Here is an 18,391-nt window from a genome sequence, read left to right on the forward strand (position 1 = left end):
GTTAAATCAGCAAGCTAAATTACCGGCCGATCGTAAGGCGTCAAAATAGATGTTTTTAGAATGGCTGGTTTTGCTGATATTCAAGTAGAACTTTTGCCGTGTGCCGTATTGATACTCTTAGGCACGCCCGGGTGCTAATAAAGTTATTCAATGGAATTGACGATAATGCTGGGGCGAGGCCTAACGAACAAAGACTGCAATAATTGTTGAAAAACTCAAGTAATGTTAAAGCTCTGGTTTTATTAATTTCAGAATGCAGCGACAATGCAGGTAAAAGCATTTGTAATTTCCAAACAGAATTTTTTTATGTAAATGAATTTTCTTACGTATGGGATATGAGAAAAACTACGAGTCTGTTTTCCTGCTCAGTTAATTTTGTAGTCATGTCACGTGAGGGTGTAATGTGCACAGCGGTTAAAATGGGCACTTGAGATAGGTAAAACTTTGGTGAACAAGCCTGCTTGTTCACCAAACACAGGATGGAGTCAATTGGTGAAGGACTCGCTACAGTGATGGGCGCTGAGGAAGGCTGATGTGCCGAAATGCATTCACTGCCACTGGGACCATTTGAATAAAGCGTGTTGTCAGCCCTGAAATCCCCTCTGGCCTCTGAGTTCTTCTTCCAACTGATTTTATCGTCATATATATATATATATATTACCTACTGGCGGTCGCCAGTAGGTATATATAGTTAGGATTTTTTCCCTATGGGTTTTTTGAAAATTCTATGTCTAATAACTTTGGCGTTTGTGGACGGAATTGGCTGAAATTTTCTGGAAAATGGAACATTTTGTTTCTGCGCAGCCCCTGCAAATTTGGGGGGGGTTCGTCCAGGGGGGGCCGAGAAAAAAGGGGGGTCCCAAAACGTGTTTTTAACATTGAGTTTTCCATAGGGCGGTCTGTCGCACTTTTAGCCCGAACGGCTGAATGGATTTGCACGAAACTTGGCAAAATTGTAGAGACTGGTAGCCCGATGTGCCTTTTGTAGGTCTCAATATATGTGCTCCAGTGGATTTTGAGAAATTAACATTTAAAAAAAGATATATATCTGTAACAGCGGACTGGGCAGCTCCCGGTTCGCGGACCGGGGCGCGTACCAAAACTTCGCGTAGCGAAGCTGATTGGTTATCCGGCGTCTGTAAACATTCCAAACAGTCCGGAGCGGCCGCCATCTTGTCTCTCGGTAGGATTGAGAGACAAGAGGAGGCCAAAACAAAGGGGGAAATAACCATAAGGGGGCATAGTAGATCCTCCCTGACCCCTTAGGTTTAATGTGGAGGCTTTAAAAGGGCCCCGCGGGGCAAAAAAAAAAAAAAATTTTTTTTTGTTTTTTTGCGTGGGTAGCGCCCGGTACGCGAACCGGGAAGCGTTCTGGGCAGCGTACTGCAATGAAAAATGAATGATAGACTTTTCAAATGCTGTATGTTAATTGATTGTTGGTTTTGTTGATTATTTTTTATTTTTTTTTATTTTTTAAGCATTTTTTATTGTGTTTCATAATTTATTAAACTTTCTAACATTTCATTGTCAGAAATTTCAAAATTATCATGGAATATACATTGTAGTCTCTGAGGTTGTAAAATGTCCTCATTTGCAAGGAGGTTATCTACTGCTTGTACACATTGCAGTAGTTCTTGGTCCCAAGTTTCATCCATAAATTCAATCTCATTTGGATCAATGATTTCTGTGTTGGACTCTGGAAGGACAATTTCAAATGAAATTTTTTGTTCGCTTTCCATTTTCCCTGAAATTTGCATAAAAAAAATATATATTAGTAGAGGTAGGGCACTGTTGGGATTAATTTTAGATAGGCAGTTTTTAACAGTGAATTTATCTTTGGGCAGTGTATAGTATCAGAGTGGAAGTAGGAATATAAAAAATTGTATCTAAATTTATAAGTACTACAGAGGGATAGTATATAACTAACAGAAAAAGTTTGCCATATTAACTTAAAGTGCACAATATACTTCAGTTTTAAAAATAACAACTTACCTTTAAAAAGAAGTTGAAGTTATTAATGAAAATCCTATTGAAATGTACACCAGGAAGTAGTAGTCAAAATGGCTGTGTTTCCTTCTCTTCCTTTATATATATTCGGGTACATAACCAATCAAATGTCAGGTAAAAAAAGTAGAAAATGAAAGTAACATTTTAATTGGTTGTCAATTCCAACACTTCAGATGTGTTTTGTGAAGTAATTTACCTCACGGTATTTAGAGAGGTCTACAGGCTAAATGGCTAAATGGAATTCTAATCAAATTTGTGAAAATGGTAGGGATTGGTATGTAGTATGAGCTAATCTATATTTGGTGAAATTGTCTCAAGTGGCTTTTGTGTGAACTACTTTCCCACCTTTTTTGATGGTGCGCTTCCCAGGGAGCGACCCGGTACGCGAACCGTTGAGCGCCCCGGTTCGCGGACCTTAAGCGTTCCAGGAGTCCACCATTTTGTGTTTCGGTCGAATTAAGATACAAGATGGAGGGCAAATAATGTTCAGAATGGGTAGAAGGGGGCACGGTAGAGTTATCTTGACCCCCTAGGTTTTCTGAGGGTGGCTGAGGAGGCCCATATGTGCGAAAAAAAAACATTTTCAAAAAAAATTTCGCGAGGTTAGCTCCCGGTTCGCGTACCGGGTAGCGGCCCCGGTAGCGTATTTCGTTGAAAATTAGTGAAAAATGTTAGAGTTAAATAATAATTGTGAGTGATCAGATATAGGGTAGCTCTGAGAAGAGCTTTTGGGTTTATGGTACATTTAGGTACTTATAAGTAGGTACCAATGCACATTCTTAAATTCAGAGTGAAAATTCTGTTGCCCTCATCTGAGAAGTGAACTCCATCTCCTCTGTAGATATCTTGCATGTAGTAACGCAAGTTATTGTTGTACAGGGAGCCCATTCCATGGTCTCTCATGTAAGCTGAAAAAGATTTGTTTACATGCTTCCTCGATTTCTCAATTTGTGGACAAAATTGGTTTGACCACCTCCATTTCTGTCTTTGGCATATATTTGAATATACCAAGGCAGTCTGAGGAAAAAGTGCCATCAATTGCTCAAAGGTGTCCTTTAAAAGCATTTCCAGACCTACCCCAGTCAAAGTGCCCAAGTCATTACCTCCACAGTGCACAATTAACAGGTCAGGTTTGGGCAAATGCATAAAGGTTTTCACCAATGGTATCAATTGGTGACATTTTAATCCTCTGTGGCCAAACCACTTAATTTCCACATCTTGTAAATTGAGGTTAGGTAAATTCCTGCTTTCAACGTACCTTTGAGCCCAGTGAATATAACTATGACCAACAATCCAGACAGAAAACATGGTGAGAGAAGGTTCTCCTGCAGTCAGATGAAGTGTGGCAATGAAATGGCAGTTGAAAAAATGAGAGTTTGAAATGAAAAAAACTGTGGAGTTTCTGTGTTCATGAAGCAGTAACAGTGATTGGTGGATTTTGATTGCTGAAAACAAAAAGTTAGGGTGCACGGATGTGTTCTTTGAAAGATGTATTTTGAGTGGTCAATAAAAAGTCATTAAATGAAAGAATGCACTGGATATGCAGGTGCACTGAGAGTTCAGAGTTCAATTGCAACATTGTTGTGTGAACTTGCAAACAACAGAGTTCTTCCAGGAGGTGGTTGCCATGCAGATAAAGCAGAAAGGGCAGAGGGGGGATGGGTTTTCATTTGAAAAAAGTGAGGGAAGACTTTTGATTGGGTGACATGAGAGATATGTGTGAAGAATTACAGCATTTCTGTGCTTTTCATAGCTGCAGACTCTGGAGTGCATACCTTTTGCTCTGCTGCAGACAAATTGGTGTGTTTCTGAGACTGTTTTCCAACTCAAAGTATTTGCTAAGGTGAGAAAATATTTCTTTACTTTAGATAGAGAATAGTGTGTTTTAAGGAGAAAATTATGATTTATGTGGCGCAAATTGCTTGTAAATATGCTCTCACATGTGTATGGAAAATTTTGATTTTGAATGTTTGTGTTACATAGCCATGTTAAAAGTGACCCAACCATGCTGGAAAGGCAATCAAAAAATGCTTTCATGTGTTTTATTGACATTTTAAGTCATTTTCCCATGTGCAGTGTTTAGAAATTATGATTTGAAAATCGTTTTTGGGGAAAAGGAATTGTTTTTAAAATCATGACAAGGAGATAATGGTGTATACTTCTTTATAAGGCTATTGACTGTCCTTGATGTTATTTTTCTCATTTTAGTGTAAGACCTTTCTCTGTGGCGCAAATTGCTTGTAAATATGCTCCCACATGTGCATGGAAAATTTAGAGTTTGAATGTTTGTGTTACATAGCCATGTTAAAAGTGACCCTACCATGCAGGAAACCAATAAAAAAACGCATTTATGTGTCTTAAGGACATTTTAAGTCATTTTCCCATGTGCAGTTTTTAGAAATTATGATTTGAAAATCGTTTTTGGGGAAAAGGAATTGTTTTTAAAATCATGACAAGGACATAATGGTGTATGCTTCTTTATAAGGCAATTGACTGTCCCTGATGTTATTTTTCTCATTTTAGTGTAAGACCTTTCTCTGTGGCGCAAATTGCTTGTAAATATGCTTCCACGTGTGCATGGAAAATTTTGATTTAGAATTTTTGTGTTACATAGCCATGTTAAAAGTGACCCAACCATGCTCGAAAGGCAATCAAAAAACGCTTTCATGTGTTTTAATGACATTTTAAGTCATTTTCCCATGTGCAGTGTTTAGAAATTATGATTTGAAAAACGTTTTTGGGGAAAAGGAATTGTTTTTAAAATCATGACAAGGACATAATGGTGTATGCTTCTTTATAAGGCAATTGACTGTCCCTGATGTTATTTTTCTCATTTTAGTGTAAGACCTTTCTCTGTGGCGCAAATTGCTTGTAAATATGCTCCCACATGTGCATGGAAAATTTAGATTTAGAATGTTTGTGTTACATAGCCATGTTAAAAGTGACCCTACCATGCAGGAAAGCCAATCAAAAAACGCTTTTATGTGTCTTAAGGACAATTTAAGTAATTTTCCCATGTGTAGTGTTTTGAAGTTATGATTTGAAAATCGTTGTTGAGGTAAAGGAATGTTGTTAAAATTTATGTGCGCCATATGACCCCAAATTTCTTTTTCAGGGGTGCAGCAGGGTGTTCTTGAGATACCCCTGCACGCTTGAAAAAAATCCTATTTTGTGATGAGCTAATTGCTAATCACAAATTGCAACCTTCATTCCTATGAGCCTCCTAGCCCATGGAAATGAATGGTTAATTTGCAATTAGCAATTTGCTCATTGCAAATTAGGAATAGTAAAGAATTGCTATTTATTCCTTAAAATTTGCTATTTAGGAAATGCAAAATAGTTTGATGGTACATATGGTGGTTCATCTGTAACAAGATAAGAAGCTTAGGGATACATTTATGATGACTAGCGCAATAAAGTGCACATTACTTACTTCATTGGTAGGCCTTTACATGTATTATCTCCTCTGTATTCTTCATCAAGCGTAACTTTAATCTGCAATCCTGAGTAGGCCTCACCTTAAACAAACCTCTGGATAGGACACACTTTATTGTCATCCTGGATTAATCATTTAAAATGGTAGGGACAGATTTATGATAGGTGTATGCCTCTTTTGTGCCACTGTGCGTCACTTTTATGATGCAGCGGTGGTGCAAAAGATTTGCTATGAGGCGACAACATTACAAATTGATGCATTTAGGCAGATATGTCATGGTGTAAAAAAAACGTACCACATAAAACCCAAGCAGCAGTGATGCAAAAGATGCACCATGCCGCAAGACAGGCCTCACTTGGGGCCATATGTATGAAGGTAATTAGCATTTGCAAAGATCAAAATTCTACGAATTTCAGCCTTTGTTAATGTTAATTAGACAAATGGTATGTATCAAACAAGTTTGATGCAAAATAAGGAGTAGCAAAATTTGCTATTCCTTATTTTGCAATTGCACTGAAGGATTTGCAAATTTTGTGATTCCTTAAATGCAATGTATCAAACAAAAAATATGTAAAAAATGACATTAAGGATTTGGAAACTATTGTGGTAAATTGGTGGTAATTTGTGAATTCTTTTCAAAAAGCTTTTTTTCAAAAAAACAAAAGGTGCTATATGACGCCAACACATGCCCTTAGGGCATGTATGTGTGCCATATGCCCCCAATTTTCTTTTTCAGGGGTGCAGCAGGGTATTCTTGAGACACCCCTTCACCCTTGGAAAAATTCCTAATTTGTGATGAGCAAAATGGTAATCGCAAATTAAACCTTCATTCCTATGAGCCTCCTAGCCCATGGAAATGAATGGGTAACTTGCAATTAGCAATTTGCTCATCGCAAATTAGGAATGGTAAAGAATCGCTATTTATTCCTTAAAATTCGCTATTTAGGAAATGTAAAATATTTTGATGATACATATGGCAGTTCATCTCTAACAAGATAAGAAGCTTAGGGATACATTTATGATGACTGGCGCATCACCAGGGATGTGACAGTCATCCTGCGTCGCTGTTCCGCCACCCATGGTGTGCTGCATTTACAATGCGGCGCAGCATGGGGCAAAAATGGCACAGATGCGTGACGCATATGTGCCGTAAAGGTGGCGCATTGCTGGAGTTGTATTGCAAGTGCGATGCAGCTCCAGCAAGGCTCAGGGGTGCCGCATCTCCACAATGCTGCGTCAAGACCTATGCCAGCTTCAAGCAGGCGCAGGGTTTTGACGCAGCTTTCTCCTATCTGATTGTAAATGCGGCACACCATGGGTGGCAGAGCAGTGGTGCACGTTAACTGGTGCATGCCTGGGGTTGTGCCATTTAATATAAATCTGCCCCTTTACATTTAAGTATGTGCAGGGGACACAGAGTCGGTGAGGCTTATCCAAGGTTAAGAAGAGATGAGTCCTGTTCAGTGAATAATTAGACATAGGCTTCACCTGCTCAGCATTGCTGGACATGGCTAAATAATAGCTGCTAAATGTTAATCTTGTTAAACAATTTTACTAATATAATCTCTGAGATTTGTCTCTTACTCTGCAACATCTCATTGTTGTTATCTTTCTTTAAAGATAAAGACAACCTCAACATGAGCGACAATCTGCAATCAGTTGATTTTGACCTCATCATTGAACTTGTAATTGAAACATCAGTGGATGTTGATCCTTTGGATGATTTAAATCCTGAGGATGAAGAAGAGCGTGATGAGGATGCAGATTTGTCCGAACTATATGATATAGGATGGGAAGCTGACCTGCTTGAGCCTTTGGAAATATAAACATTTATTTTTAAAATTTATAATTAATAAAAAGTAAAAAGGTAAACCGTTTAATTTAAAAATAAAGACACCTTCAAAAACAGGTTATGTGTAGTGTCTTCAATAAAATATTAAAATATGTTCATAAAATTAGATCAGATTCACATATAAAATAGCATAGATTCTTTTCTGGTATTTTTGTATTGTAAGATTGCCAATGACTAAAAAATCTTCAAATTAAAATGTCAAGTAGTGTGTTAAGTTTTTGATCACTGTTACTGATTTACTGTTTGGTAATAATGTTTATTAACATTTTTTATTATATTTTTCCTCAGATTCAACTGCAGATCATTTCAAGATTTTACCATGCCTACAATACAAAGACAGATTAAGGCTGCAAAACGTCAAAGACAGCAGGTGAAAACAAAAACCCAGCAGTCCTCTAACAAAAAGATTTCTCAAGCCACGAAGAAAGCACCGGGTAAGAGCTCTAAATATTTCATAAGAAATATTTGTAATAAAAAAAATATTACTACAGAAAATGTTTCAGTCCATAACACGAGAAGGAAATCAAATGGAAAGAAAAGGACAATGAAAAATGTTACTGCTAGAGCAAGAGATAAATCTGTGCATGATAGTAGAAGGAAACAACAGTTTAGGGAGATTCGTAAATGAATGTTCCGCAACAGGATAATTGGCAATTTGTTAAAAAATATTAAGAAAGGTCAACAGAAACTAGTTTTTTATAAGAGAAAAAAAATAGTTGAGAAAGTTATTGATCAGGCATTTGAAATTAAACGTAAGTTATTTATTTTGACAATCAATAGAATTAGGAAGCTAAACAAGGCAATTTTTGATTTCAAAAGAAATAGTAGATGGAAGAGAATAGTTAATCGTAGTAATTTTTGTGAAGTTTTTTCTGGAGAATGGATGCATAGTTCAAGCTCTGAGGCATTTTTTAATGAGGAGAGTTATTTCCAGGATAATGATTTGGTGCATGCAGTTGACACCAGTGGTCGTGCTTATGAAGTGAAAGATGGTTGTCCAGTTGAAAAAGAAAAACTTGTGACAACAGAGGCAGAAGAGGTGTTAGGTAATGAGGTTTTAGGAAGACGTGCTAAGGGTCCTGTGTACACCTGGAAGTGTAGTAGTATTTGCAGTGTGCGACAGGATTCCATCAATTTGCTTTGTGATTTTATACGGTCATTTAACAAAAAAAGTTTGAAGCAGAAAATGATGTTGTTGCAAGAATTAGATCCTTGCAGAGTAAGAGAAGTGACAGGTTTGCATGGTCATTCACTGGCTTGTCTTTCCAGGAGAGTATGCCAGAGTGTTTTTCATCATTTCAGGATGCTAGCAGTGCATCATAACAAAGTGAGGAAATTAGTTAGAATGTTGTATTATGCTAAGAGTCCAGCAATTATGCTGAAACAATTATGCGCTGCTCTTTTGCATGGTTCTGAAATAGATGTGAAGAATATGTGTGAAGAAATTGAGTTTTGTTACTTTGGAAGTAAAGAGGAGAATGTTGAAATTGAGCAAGAAGTAGAGGGTCATGTGGAAGATAGTGTACAGGTTTCCAGTACAGATAATTTCCAGAGGGAAATTGCGACGTTTGAGGTGAAATCAAGTGAGAGGCCTAATTTCACTTGTGTGTGTTGTCGACGCACTTATTATAAGAATCAGACTAAGTTAGTGGATTTATATGCAAAAAGTGAAAGGGAAAATAATAGTGAATGGAAGGATTTTGCAACATACTTGATGGTAGAAAATTGTTTTGATTTGGGATTGGATCAACGTGTGTGTACTTATTGTTGTAACAAATTAAAACAAAACCAGATGCCTGCTAGAGCAGTTCATAATAATCTGGAATTGGTTGAGATTCCTTCTGAATTGAAGGACTTAAATACTTATGAATCTATTTTGATTCAAAGTATCCATCCCTTTCAGGCTATTGTAAGAATGGAGCCAAAGACAGGGAAATTGCCTCCATCAGATTTACAGAGAAGATTAAAGGGAAGAGTTGTTTATTTGCCTCTAGATTTCAAGAAAAACATTAACACAATTGGAGTAGAAAAAGTGGAAGAGGAACCTCTGGTTATCTTAGTTAATGGGGTTCCGACAAAGAATAAGAAAATATGGCAAGATTTAGTAGATGTTAGGAAAGTTAAAAAGGCAACATTGTATTTGAAAAAAAATAATAAATACTATAAGAATGTATATGTTGCAGAAGAGGAAGTAAGTGAGGAAGAGGATAGCGATTTGTGTGCTGGTCAAATTGAGAAAGTAGAAACCTCTACTAGTGAAGAAATATATGAACATTATAGTGTTCATCCTTTGCATTCCAAGGAAGTCATGGGGAATGCTATTGAGTTGTTTCAAATGAAACAAGCCAAAGGGAGTCCCATTAGTGTTTGGGAGGAAAGTTTGGAAGCTCGGTGTTTCCCACAGCTTTTTCCAACAGGTCAGGGAGGAAGATATGATGAGCGACCTCATCAAATTCCTGCTTCTGAATACCGGACTTTGCGATTGTATGCAGGAGATGCTAGGTTTCGACAATGCATTCCCTATTTGTTTCATCTCCTGTTTGAAAGCGATCTGTCTGGACTGTCATATGCAGTGAACCACATCTTGAAAAGTGGTATACACATGCAAAACATCTCGGCAAGTGACTTTATGGATAAAGTCAATGTCCAAGATAGTATTTTGGATTCTCACCTGATTAATCTCATGGCGTGTCAGCGTGGTACTAATGAGTACTGGTACCGTCGTCATGGTGATTTAAAATGTATGCTGAGGAACTTAGGTACTCCCACATGGTTCCTCACTCTGAGCTGTGCCGAGTATGGCTGGGAAGACTTACTTGAATTTCTACGAGAGGCAAATGCTAACGTAGATAACATCGAATTCAAGACACCCGGAGAACTGTGCTCTTTGGATCCAGTCAATGTATGTAGGTACTTCAATCATAGATTTGAAGCTATGATGTCTTTCATCATGAATAAGAAGAATTCACCTCTTGGAGAGGTGTTGGATTTCTTCTGGAGAAAGGAGTACCAAGCAAGAGGTGCTCCTCATATACATATGTTGCTGTGGATCAAGGATGCACCTAAATTTGGAACGGATCCAGAAGACTCAGTGATGAGTTTCATCCAACAGTATTCTACGTGTGCTGTTCCAAACGCAAAGGAGAAGAAAAGCCTAAGAGAAAAAGTTCTGCGTTTCCAAAGCCATCGATGTGGAAAGTACTGCCGACGTAAATTCCGAAACAAAGACAAGTTCTACACCAAATGTCGTTTCGGCTTTCCACGACCGGTGATTTCTAAAGGAAGAGTAAACAGTTTGATGTCTTCGCTGCGACACAATGTGATGAAGAAATCACCTAAAAACACATACAATTTGAAGAGGAACGAAGAGTCCAAGTACATAAACGACTACAACCCGGTGATTTTGTCCATGTGGAATGCTAACATGGATATACAGTTTGTGGCTGATAACTGTATGGCTGTGGCTCGGTATGTGACGTCTTACATCACCAAAAAAGAGAAGACAGAATTGAAGGATATGTGGGAGGACATTTCCCATGAAAAGAGCCTCAGCAAGAAGTTGTACAGTTTCAGTCTGAAGATGTTGTCGCATCGAGAAATCGGAGCGTACGAATGTTCTGACCGGTTGTCTTCAGCAAGTCTCTATGCCAAGTCCAGGAGTATTGTTTGGGCGAGTCTTGGTCTTGCTGCAACGCGTAATAGAGTTCTCAAACCTGTGCGGGAAATTGAGTATTTGGCGGAAAAGGAGCCAAACAGTACCGACATTTTGAAGACAAACATGTTGGATACATATTATCCAAATCGAAGCAGTCACCTCGAGAATGTTTGTCTGTATGAGGTTCTGCAAAATTACATATTCAAGAGGAACATCAAAGAAGATACTGAGAAAGGAGTGTATGCTGTAATAGGAAGTGAGGGATGTCTGGTCAAGCAAAGAAAATGCCACTTGATAAACCATCGAAAATTGAGTGGCGAATCTCCTGAAAAAAAGGAGTTTTTCTATTTAGCACTTTTGCAACTTTTCAAGCCTTGGCGTGCAGAAGAGGAACTGCTTGGAGATTTCCTCTGTTACGAAGACTCTTTCAATGCCGCCAAGGAGACCATAGAATGTCCTGCTTTTCCCAAATATGTAGAAATGTTGAATGCGGAAATTGAGCAGGAAGCAACAATTGCAGCCGAGATTGCCAGAGACAGTTCTCAGGACAGTCAGAGTTCTGCTTCATTGAGTCAGGATCCACTAGGAGGACCTCTTATCGAAAATGAAGCTGCCACTGCTATGAATGAAGTGGAAAGAGCCATGGCACATGCTCAAGAGGATGCGGTTAACTTAGAAGAGTTGGAAAGGGAACTCAACGTTGAGCAGAGGAAAATATATGACGAAGTTACCATCAATCAATCAATCAATCAGTGACACTTATAAAGCGCGCTACATACCCGTAGGGTCTCAAGGCGCTGGGGGGGGGGGGGTGCCGCTACTGCTCGAACAGCCAGGTCTTCAGCTTCTTCCTGAAGGAGAGGTGGTCTTGGGTCAGGCGCAGGTCGGGAGGGAGGGAGTTCCAGGTCTTGGCGGCCAGGTAGGAGAAGGACCTTCCTCCTGTAGTCGCTCTTCGGATGCGGGGGACGGCGGCGAGGGCGTGGTTGGCTGATCGGAGGTGGCGTTTGGGAGCGTGGAAGTTGACTCGGCTGTTGAGGTAGCTCGGGCCTTGATCGTGTAGAGCTTTGTGTGCGTGGGTGAGGAGGCGGAAGGTGATTCTTTTGTTGACGGGGAGCCAGTGAAGGTCTCTCAGATGTCCGGAGATGTGGCTGGTTCGTGGGATGTCGAGGATGAGTCTGGCTGAGGCGTTCTGGATCCGCTGGAGTCTCTTCTGGAGCTTGGCGGTGGTACAGGCGTATAGGGCGTTGCCGTAGTCCAGACGGCTGGTGACGAGGGCCTGGGTGACGGTCTTCCTGGTCTCGGTGGGGATCCACCAGAAGATCTTTCGTAGCATGCGCAGGATGTTGAAGCACGACGAGGAGACGGCGTTGACTTGTCTGGTCATGGAGAGGGAGGAGTCCAGGATGAATCCCAGGTTGCGTGCGTGGTCTGTCGGTTTGGGTGCGGTGCCCAGGGCGGGTGGCCACCAGGAGTCGTCCCAGGCGGAGGGTGAAGAGCCCAGGATGAGGACCTCCGTCTTGTCTGAGTTCAGTTTCAGGCGGCTGGTCGTCATCCACTCGGCTACCTCTTTCATCCCTTCGTGCAGGTTGGCTCTGGCGGCGGCGGGGTCGTTGGTCAGGGAGAGGATCAGCTGGGTGTCGTCGGCGTAGGAGATTATGCTGAGGTTGTGTTTGCGTGCGATGGCCGCGAGGGGGCTCATGTAGACGTTGAAGAGGGTGGGGCTCAGAGATGATCCTTGGGGGACGCCGCAGATGACTTCGGAGGCCTCTGACTTGTACGGTGGCAGGCGGACTCTCTGTGTTCTTCCGTCGAGGAAGGAGATGATCCATTCCAGTGCCTTCTCCTGAATTCCGACGTCGCTGAGGCGCTGCACTAGGGTGCGGTGGCAGACAGTGTCGAATGCCGCGGAGAGGTCTAGGAGGATGAGGGCCGCTGTTTCTCCATTGTCCATCAGGGCTCGGATGTCATCGGTGGCGGCGATGAGGGCGGTCTCGGTGCTGTGGTTGGCTCGGAAGCCGGACTGTGAGGGGTCGAGGGATCCGTTCGTCTCGAGGAAGGCGGCCATCTGCTTGTTGACGGTCTTCTCGATGACTTTGGCTGGAAACGGGAGGAGCGAGATGGGGCGGTAATTCTTGAGGTCGGTGGGGTCCGCTGTCGGTTTCTTGAGTAGGGCGCTGAGTTCGGCGTGCTTCCAGCTCTCAGGGAAGGTGGCGGTGTCGAAGGATGTGTTGATGATGTCTCGCAGGTGGGGTGCGATGACAGCGTTGGCCTTGTTGAAGACGTGGTGAGGGCAGGGGTCGGCCGGTGATCCGGAGTGGATGGAGTTCATCGTGCGGATGGTGTCTTCGGTGCTGATCGGGGTCCAGGCGTGGAGGGTGGTGGTGGGGGGTGGTTGTTCGGTCATGGTGTGCGTTGGTTGGTTGTTGAAGCTGCTGTGTATGTCCGTGATCTTGTTGTGGAAGTATGAAGCGAGGGAGTTGCAGAGGTCTTGCGATGGGGTGATGTCGTTGTTTCCTGCGCTGGGGTTGGAAAGCTCTTTCACGATGTTGAAGAGTTCCTTGCAGTTGTGTGCGTTGTTGTCCAGCCGGTCCTTGAATGCTGTTTTCTTGGCGGCGCGGATCAGCTGGTGGTGTTTCCGGGTGGCAAGTTTGTAGGAGGTCCTGTTGTTCGGTGTCGGTTCCCTTTTCCAGACTTTCTCCAGGGCTCGGCAGTTCTTCTTGGAGCTCTTGAGTTCGTCGGTGAACCATGGGGCCTTCTTGCTGCCGTGTCTGCTAGGCGGGGTCCTCAGTGGGGCGAGTTCGTCCGCGCAGTTGCTGATCCACTTCGTGAGGTTGTCGGCGGCCTGGCTGGGGTTCGCTGAGCTGGCAGGGGGGTGCTGGCTCAGGGAGGTGGCGAGCTGGTCTGTTGTGATCTTGTTCCAGCTTCTGCGGGCCGCCTGTTGCTGGTGTTGGTGGGTCGTCGTTCTCTTGAAGGTGAAGTGGACGCAGCTGTGGTCCGTCCATTGAAGCTCTGTGGCGTGGCTGAAGTCGATGTCTGTGCTGGATGAGAAGACGGCGTCGAGTGTGTGTCCGGCGCGGTGGGTGGGGGTGGACACCAGTTGCTTGAGTCCCAGGTTGGCGAGGTTGTCGAGCAGGGTGCTGGTGTTGCGGTCGTTGTTGTTCTCCAGATGGAAGTTGAGGTCTCCCAGGAGGATGTAGTCAGCGGAGGGGAGGGCATGCGGGCTGACGAAGTCGGCGATGTCCTCGCTGAATTGCGTGCGTGGTCCAGGGGATCGGTAGATCAGGGTGCCTCTGAGGGTGGTGTTCGGGTTGGTGTGGATCTGGAAATGCAGGTGTTCGGCGCTGGTCAGGGTGTTGTCGGTGCTGGTCGTGAGACGGATGGTGCTTCTGTGGATGATGGCGATGCCTCCTCCCATCTGGTTGGCGTTTCGGTCCCTCCGGACGATCTTGTAGCCCTCTGGGATGGCGATGGCGATGTCGGGCGCTGAGGAGGCGTTCATCCAGGTCTCCGTGAGGAAGGCAACGTCAGGGGCTGTGGCGTCTAGGAGGTTCCAGAGTTCGATGGCGTGTCTGTGGACGGAGCGGGTGTTGAGCAGGATGCACTTGAGGTGGGTGCTGCTGGTGTTCGACTTGGCGGGTGCTGGTGCGGGGCAGGTCCGGATGCAGGAGAACTTGCAGGCGTGGCAGCTGAAGGGTCCGTGGGTACGTCTTGGGGTGGATTGATGGCATTCTGGGAGTCGGCCGGAGTTGAGAGCGATGAGGGTGGCGGCGGAGTACGTCAGGCGGGTCGGTCGGGGTCTTCGGGGGCCAGGGGTCCTGGCGCTGGTCGCGATCCGGTCGCGGACGGGCGCAGACGGGCTTACCTTTGGCGCACCTTCGGCGCACAATCGGCGCGCCCGCTGCGCGTGACCGCTGCGCGTTCGCACGGTCGCCATATAAAGGCGAAGTGCGCGGGTGGGCGGAGCAGCTGGGAGGCGGGAGCGGGGAGGGAACAGAAAGAAAAAAGGGGCGGGGCTTGCGGTGGTGGCGGGAAGCGGGGAGGGAAGACGGAGGGCGGCGAGGGTAGGCGGGCAATCAGGAAGGACACAAGCTGAGAAAAAGAAAAATACAGAAAAAACAGAAGAAAACGCTAACACGGGCAAGGAAACAAGGAAACAATTTAGCAAGCACAAATGACGGTCAAAACAAAAACAAAACAAATGACAACCGAGTCGGCCGGCAGCGAGGCAGGCAGCGAGGCAGGGACGGGCTGAGGGGCACACGCAGCAGCTGGTGGCCGTGCGGCGCAGGGGTGTCCCACAAGTGCAAATTGATCATGGATTAAGTCATGATAAGAAAGAGTGCTCATGTACGTCGTTGAAGCCTGTCCGACTGTACGTGAGTGGAGAAGCGGGAACTGGAAAAAGTTTCCTCATTAAAGCAATTTCATGCTATTTGCAGGAAAAGACAGAGTCATCGCTGTCTTGTGTTGTCACTGCTCCAACTGGACTGGCAGCACATAATATTAAAGGGATTACTTTACATCGTTTACTGATGCTGCCAGTGGAGCATGACAACAAATTAGAATATCACAAGCTATCTGGAGATGCTTGTTTTGAAGTTTCAAGAATCTTGAGGAAAATGAAACTTCTTATCATTGACGAAGTAAGCATGGTTTCCAATGTCATGCTTGCCTTTGTGCATTTGAGGATGCAAGAAGTTCTCAAAACAGAGTATGATGTGTTATTTGGTGGCAAACACATCATTGTTTTCGGAGATCTTTTGCAGCTGACACCAGTGAAAGGGCAACCTGTGTTCAAAATGCTCACGCATGAAGATACCAGGAAGTGCCTAGGCAGCATTGGCAACGTCAATATATGGTTAAACTTCAATTATGCTGAACTGCATGAAAATATGCGTCAGGCGAAGGATGAAGTTTACAAGACTATTCTACAAGATGTTAGAATTGGAAAAGTGACCGAGCATGGGAAAGAAGCTTTACATGCACGATTACTGTCAAATTTATATCCAGAACAAGATGTTGTGCCTGAGAATATTTTTCAGAAAATTACTGAAAAGAAATCTGGAATATGTTTGATGCCAACTCTTGCAGAATGTGCCAAATTTAACAACAAAATGTTGCATTTAGAAAAGGAAGAGATTGTGAAACTGGAAGCTATTGATAGAGTAGAGCATATGGGATCAACAATTATTTTGTCTGAGAATCTGAAAACAAAATTGGATTCATTAGAGAAGAGTATATCTAAAACTGCAGGTTTTGAAAAGACTCTGAATGTGTGCTTGAACTGCCGTATAATTTTAAGAAGGAATTTACATGTTGAAAGAGGTCTGGTAAATGGATCAATGGGTAATGTTGTTGATTTTGTGAAATACAGAAATAGAGATGGAATTGAATTTTTAAAAATTAAATTTGATGGCATTGAGGAAGTACAGCTAATTGCTCGTTGTTCTGCTAGATTTTTGCTTGTAAAAGACTTATATGTTCGCCGTAAGCAGTTTCCAGTTTGCTTGGCATATGCGGTGACAATCCATAAATCGCAAGGTTTAAGTGTAGACAGTGCATTGGTGAATATTGGCAGTTCTGTGTTCAAGGAGGGTATGGCATATGTGGCATTGTCACGAGTTAGAACTTTATCGGGATTGTACTTGATTGAGTGTGATGTCACAAACATTTGTGCAGATCTAGATTGTGTTAAGGAATACAATAGGTTAAGAAGAGAGTATGCGCCACATTTGCCTCAGTATACTTTGTTTGAGAAACGTCTGGTAGGCCGGAAACGAAGAAATGAGAACAATACTGGGGAGGTTATAGCAAAAAGACAAAAAGTGAATGAACCTAAAATTACAAGCAGAAACAAAAAGGATTCTGTTGAAGATGTTGTTGGTTTTCAGTTTGAAAACAGTTCTGGTGTCAACTGCTATGCTAATGTAGTAATTAATGTTTTGTTTTCTCTAAAAAATGTAAAAGAAGAGATTGTGGTCAATTCTGATCAAAGATTTTGCGGTTTGTTAAATTCTGTGTTAGAGAAATGTACCACTGATAGAAGAAACATAGAAAGTGTGTCTGAAATTCGAAATCTGTTAGACAGATGTTCAGGCCAAACACAATTCTCTCAAAATATTCAGCAAGATTGTCAGGAGTTTTTAATGTATATGCTTGATGTATTACATGCTGAAGGTGTAGATGTAGATCAGCTGTTTGGGCTTTCTTATCAATGGCAGCATGACTGCGAGAACTGTATGATATCAAGTACTACTAGTGTAGACTCAGAAAGATTTATATATTTAACTTTGCCAGACAGTAAATCAGTCTCCTTTAATAAGCTAGTAAAAGCTGCTAATCACAACATGGAGTGTAGCCAATGTAAATCTGAAATGATGTCCACATTATTTATACGAACATATGGCCAGTACGTCATTTTAATGTTCCAACGATGTAGGCCTGATGGAACAAAATTGACAACTTTAATAAAAAAATTTGTAGCTTCGCAGTTGTCAATATCAGGAAGGACTTTTGTAACTACAGCAATTATATATCATGACGGCCCTTCAATATCATCAGGACATTACACAGCTTATTTAAAGTCTAGAAATGGCTGGTCATTCTGCAATGATTCTGTTTTAATTTTCAAAAAAAAATTGCCGTATGACCTTAAAAACTCTTACCTGGTGTTTTTAAAACCAAAATTTTAGGGAAATAATCTCGGGATGTGCTCTGTGGAATTTCAAGAAGTTCTAATGGCTCCTACACAATTTGGCCTTGAGGATAAGTGTAGTTCAGACACACAACTTCTAATCATAGGACTGGACATCATGGAGATATATGTGCACTTTGAATGAGTTCAGAAAAACTGTTTCTTTTTATAAGCTAATTGAAGCAGCCAATCAAAACATGGAGTAGAGGGAATGTAAGTCTGCAATGCTGTCTACTGTTTTACATTGCTTTGTGATTAAAAGTGATGTAGAGAATTAAATAATTGTTGTAGTCATCGAGGTAGTGTAAGTCTGCTTCATATTAAGCAGTATCAGTGTCATAGGAAATGTAGAACATGACTGAGCAAGAAGGGGAAGATATTACTATTCCAGGATTGTGAAAATGATCTTCAACATTTTAATTCTGAAAGTTGCGGGAATGCCAAATGATGGGATTGGCTAACAAGAAATCCAAGAGTTATACATGGCTCTGACAAGATTTGGCCTTGTGGAATCTTGTGGTAGAGAGCAAGAAGTCATTTATTGTATGTAACATGTTTTTAAAAACGATGGAGATTTTCTTTCAGAAAGTGGCGGGCTGAAAGTAATAACAGCACAAAAGAGTGTAAGCTATTCATAGGACATCCTTGGACGTCATGGAAAGTAAGTTAACTTTAAGGAGTTCTGATTTTTGATTTCTGATGTTGTATGGGTTTTTTAAACACAATCATTTTGATTGTGGTTTTTTT

The sequence above is a fragment of the Lissotriton helveticus genome, chromosome 4_1 (assembly GCF_964261635.1).
Source record: "Lissotriton helveticus chromosome 4_1, aLisHel1.1, whole genome shotgun sequence".
In the NCBI taxonomy this organism is placed as follows: domain Eukaryota; kingdom Metazoa; phylum Chordata; class Amphibia; order Caudata; family Salamandridae; genus Lissotriton; species Lissotriton helveticus.